Source organism: Periplaneta americana, chromosome 6 (assembly GCF_040183065.1).
Source record: "Periplaneta americana isolate PAMFEO1 chromosome 6, P.americana_PAMFEO1_priV1, whole genome shotgun sequence".
Lineage (NCBI taxonomy): Eukaryota > Metazoa > Arthropoda > Insecta > Blattodea > Blattidae > Periplaneta > Periplaneta americana.
In genome coordinates, this window is record NC_091122.1 from 141896767 (window position 1) to 141902877 (window position 6111).

Genomic DNA, 6111 nt, shown 5'->3' on the forward strand with positions numbered 1-6111 from the left:
CATCAAGAGAACAGGGAAAGAGGAATCTAGTGATTAGATCCGTTATCTGAGAATATTTCTTTTCAAAGTCTCGTGGGCCGGATAAAATTAATAACCTAGTTCTTTAAAATGTACCATACAAAGTTATGCCACATCGCTAAGTTGTTCAACTTCTAAGATTACTTAACAGGTGGCAGAAGATTGCCTGTAAGACATTGAGCTTTATGGTGGAAACACTATAGAAAATAGTGAGACGTTACAGTTGTTTATGGTGCAGTGAGTAAATCACTTCTTGATCACTGTTTCACTGGTTAATGAACAGATCACTCACTAGAGTGAAAATGATTTTTTAATCACCGGTGAAAAATCGCTGCTAGTAATTTTTCCTTCCATCTCTAGACAAGAATTTATGACAAGCATCACACATCTAGTCCCCATGATAAATTAAATATTCACTTCTCTCACAGAGAAGTGAACTCGAGTTCGCTTGATTGGTAAATCAAAATTTTACCAAACCTTAGAAGAAAAAAGAAAGAATGACCTAGTTGTAAGAACGATGTGCAATTCACATGGTGTTCGATGTGGTGCGAGATGTTTTATTTGCACATTCGTTTCGGAGCTACAGTAAATATCGGCTCCATCATCAAGGGAACAAGGAAAGAGGAATCTATTGGGTAGATCCGTTATCTGAGAACAATTCTCTTCAAAGTCTCTGGGCCGGATAAAATTAATAACCTGGTTCTTTAAAATGTACCATACAAAGTTATGCCACATTACTAAGTTGTTCAACTTAGCACTGAAATTTCAATATTTTCCTCCATCACAAATCATTTTTTTTTTCTTTTTTTCAATGGTGGCACGTGATATGCCTGTTTAAATATGTTCCTGACGTAATATCAAGCAGTTCAAAAATTACTCAACAGGTGGCAGAAGACTGCAAGTTAGACATTGCAAGTTGAAAACACTATAGGAAACAGTGATTCGTTACAGTTGTTTACGGTGCAGTGAGTGAATCACTCCTTGATCACTGTTTCACTGGTTAATGAACAATTCACTCATTGGAGTAAAAGTGATTTTTAATCACTGGTGAAAAATCGCTGCTAGTGATTTTTCCTCCCATCTCTAGACAAGCATCACACATCTAGTCCCCATGAGAAGGTAAATGTTCACTTCTCTCACAGAGAAGCGAACTCGAGTTCGCTTGATTGGTAAATTAAAATTTTACCAAACTTCAGAAGAAAAAAAAAGCATGAACTGGTTATAAGAATGATGTGAAATTCGCATGGTGTTCGATGTGGTGCGAGATGTTTTATTTGCACATTCAACGTTTCGTAGCTATAGTAGGCCTATATATCGGCTCCATCATCAATAGAACAGGGAAAGAGGAATCTTTTGGTTAGAGCCGTTATATGAGAACAATTCTCATTAAAGGATTCGGCAATTATTCTCTTTTCCCTACCTTCCCTGATGTTGCAGCAGATACGTAGTTCCGAAGTGTTGCATATTTCTGTATCTATGACACGATGCGAAAACTAAAAAATTTCGCACTATGAAGTAATTCTCTAAACGAATACACCTGATAAAGTAACCGAATTATTCCTCCAAATGCAGATACTATTGAGCATTGATGTCATAATGATAGTGGCTTTTTTTGTTTATATTTTGGAAACATAGCCTATAAATTGAATTTCAAGAGAATATTTTGGCAGTTGAATATCTGTATAGTGAAGCAAATCACAAATCCTCCGCTTGTGATCATAAGCAACCTTCGCCGCTAAGTCAGGTCTTTTACATAACATTCCGATTTATGATGCTGAAAGATGACTGCTACCGGTATTACTGTAGTTCTGAAGTGCAATAATAAATAATTGAGATGAAATGAAAGGCACACATTGCGATAGTAAATTTTCTCCAATTAAAATTTAAATTCTGTATTGTTACTTGAACTTTATTGGTATGCGAATAAATCCGAAAAGTTCTCACGCTTAAATTTGCGTTTAGTGTCCTTACTGATAACGCGATAACAATAATAATTTATAGACCGAGGAACTTCATGCAAATGCGTGTTTTTATTGATTTGGCATATTGAAAAAGTAAATGTGGTCTTTGCCGATCATTCGAATTAAATCAACTTTATTTTGTATACATGCGTATTTCGAGGGTTTTCCTTTTATATACATATACAGTATGGTTTTATTTTGCATATTTAAATGCATATAATTATGCATATTCATATCTTTCCTTGTTTTGCCCATTTTTTATCTAAGTTAAAAATTTCTCGCTTATAAAAATAAGAATGATTTCCAAGAAATATAAATTATGTATGTCAGAAATAAAATATTTAATTAGCTACTATTGAGGACATAAAATTGCTGCGACGACAGTATTGATACTTGTCCCTAGTGTATAATTGGGTGGTTTTCCACTTCAACATGAGGCTAGTTGCTGCTCTGTGTACATACTAGCCATGGCGAAAATACACGTGGCCTAGATGTCATTAAGACTTTTACCACCTTTTACTCTGATTTCGCACAACCAAAAATGAATGTATTTAGATACCTGCGACAGTAAAGTCATATATTGTTGAGGTCATGAAATTGCTGCGAAACAATGCTGCTAGTGCGCTCTGATTTCATAGAAACGAAACTGAATGTATTTAAACACCTGTGACAGTGAAGTCTCATTTCAACAGGTTTTACTGCACAATCAAGCGAAGAATCAGTACAGGATCGCTTTGCTTACAAGTTCACAATAGCCCTGCCAAGACTCTAGAATTCGCTACCAGCTAGCATCAGGGATTGTCGAAATAAAATTGAATTCAAATGCAAAGTTACTAGGCACTTGGTCAGTAATTGATTTCTTGTAAATAGTTTCTTTAATCTATCACAAAATATTTCAATATCCAGTAATTTAATCGCTATAAAATTTTGTTATTCTAGGTTTAATTTGTAATTCAGTAAATATAAAATATTTTTTGTTTTTCTATGACTATTACACTCTTACTACGTCATACTACTTTTGACCAATAAAACGGTACGAAAGGACGTATTTCAACCAATCATGGCTGCTTATCGCACAATTTTATCGCGTCCCTAGCATTTGTTTCTTTGTTTGCCAACATTTGAAACTGCGCTGGTCTGGACGTCAAAAAAAAAAAAAAAAAAAAAAAAAAAAAAAAAAAATATATATATATATATATATATATATATATATATATATATATAAAATTACAAACCACTCCAGTCGATGCACAGCAGTTTCAAATATGACTCCCATTGGCATTCAAGAACAAGAATTAATAAAAATCACTGATCATACCTATGCATCTTCTGAAATCCTATTTACAAATAAATGAAGAGCACCATTCGGAAATCCTGAATAAGTTGAATACACCATGTAGGCCTAAATCAACGAGTTCCACTTCTATTACGCACACGTCCAATATAACATCAATTGAACCACCAACCACATTCAAATTTGAAAATTGTACATTCAATAATTATTCCTTTTAAAATTATTCATGTTTATTTTTTAGGTCATCGTCGTTAATTAAAACTTTTCTAACACTTGTGTATATTAGTTAGGTTATGTTATAGCTTCTGCTATATGATATTATGGATAGTCACGTATCAGAGATTGTTTAATATTAAGATTTATTGAAAATCATCTGTCAAGTGACGTTGATTACTGGGATTCGGATAATTGAAGTGGAATGTTGCATTTTAATAAAAATGAAACTGAATCAACAAAGCCTTCTTGACTAGTAACATTGCCATCGTGTATAATAGATCGAAAACTTCTCGACGAGAGGGCATTGGTCACTACTGCCATCTGGCATGCATCTAGCGTAATATTTGTAATGTTGAGATGGTACAATAATACATTTGAAGACAGTTGTAGTTTCGTAAGTCAATTAATATTTTATTGTATTGGAGTACTTCGTTACTTCTAATCTTTATATACTTTCTTCTAATCGTGTAATAGTCAATTAAATCCCACTCGAGTTTTGATTTTCTCTAGATAAATCAAAACGTCTAGTGAGATTACTGTTGATAAATTATCTAGCTTTAATTAGTCAGGTAATCTTTTCGTACTTTGATCTTTATTGTAATTGTAATTGTAAATGTAATACTAATTGTAATGTTATTTGTAATTGTAATTGTAAATTTAATACTAATTGTAATTTTAATGTTCATATTATAGTTGGAATCTCCTGGTAGAGGGGCAGAGAAGGCCTGACGGCCTTATCTCTACCAGGTTAAATAAATAAATACTAAATAAATACTAAATGCATGCCGAAACAAAAAAGTGGCAGAAATGGGTTTCTGAAGACAAATGACGATGGAAAATCTTCTCCTGTATAATTTTGCTTCTTAACACTTATTATTTTAAATAATTATTATAATTTATATCATATTATTAAAACTCTAAAATGTATTTTTTATTGCATGTATTTTAATTTAGCGATATTCTAACACGTTTTACTGCATAGTTGCATGCATATTTTCAGGCTTTTAGTGCATAAAGTTCCGTGGTCTAGTTATTTATCTCGAACAAAAGGTTAGAACGATAGTGGCCGTGGTATTATAGTATGTTCTATTGCAAACACGAACGTAAATTATAATTTCAAATGATCTTCTTCCGGCGTCTTCTTTACTTTTACGAATCTACAAAGTACTATGCAACATATCTTCCATCAAGGGTGGCTAGTAACGTTAAATGGCGAAAGTGGCGCTCCACTGATCATTTTAAATAAAATAACATTGTAATTATTCAGGGTGAACAGTAAGTAATGTCATTAATTTCAGGGGGTTATTCTTTGAGGTATTTCAAATAAAAAACTTTAATACAATTATGCTAGATTTTCTTCCTTTTCGAGATAAAAATTGCTTTATATGAAACATTTCATAGCGTGTTCTGGGAAAGCCATTGATTTAATTCCTAACAAGCTCAGTCAATTTAAGAGAGCAGTGTATTATGATAATAAATTGTTATTGAAAGAATTTTAGTTTTGTCCTTTAAATGTGCAGAAATTTGATCCGAATAAATGTAACTATTTGTTCTGAAAAGGAATTTTAAAATGTTACATTCGTTCGGGTCAAATTTCAGCATATTTAAAGGACAAAATTAAAATTATTTCAATAATTTATTATCATAATAAACTGCTCTTTTAAATTGACTGAGTATATTGGGGATTCAATCAATGGATTTCCCAAAACATGCTATAACGTTTAATAGAAAACCATTTTTAACTCGAAAAGGAAGCAAAAACGAGGAAAATTTTATTAAACGTTTTTGTTTGAAATATCTCAAGGACTAACCCCCTGAAATTAATGATATTACATACGGTTCACTCTGTATATGAATAGGGAGAAAGAAAAATAATTGATATTGTGCAGCAACGCTGCTTTCAAACTTATTTGGGAGAAGCTAATATATATTTGACTGTCATTAAGATTGTGGTAGATATTTTTTTATTATTTATTTATTTAATCTGGCAGAGCTACGGCCAGTAGGCCTTCTCTTCCGCCCAGCCAGACTCTAATTCTAATTGAATACAATTGCTTACATAGTTATTACATTAACATCTAGACCATAAAACAACATGAAAGTTGGATAAGTAATGTTAGTGTGACAATAATAAACACTGGTAAGAAATAGTTATAATAATAATAATAATAATAATAATAATAATAACAATAATAATAGTAATGATAATAATAATAATAATAATAATAATAATAATAATAATAATAATAATGAGATAGTTTAGATATTTATCTGTGATATATATAACCATTAAACATTGAGAAACCTGAAACAGCTATTATTGTTAACAAGAATTGTTGGAAAAATATTTCATTAGTCTATTATTAAATTGGTTTGATGTCTGACAGTCCCTGACATTACTCGGTAGGGAATTCCAAAGCCGAGGAACAGCCACAGTGAAAGAAGATGAATATGAGGATGTTCGGTGGGAGGGAATGGATAAAATTGAGGAGTGTTGTGATCATGTGTCTAGGTTATGATGGGTGGATAAATTTTGAAAACGAGACGCAAGATAGACAGGAGTGGAGAAATGCAATATGTGAAAGAGAAGGGAAAGACAGTGGATTTTCCTACGATCTTCTA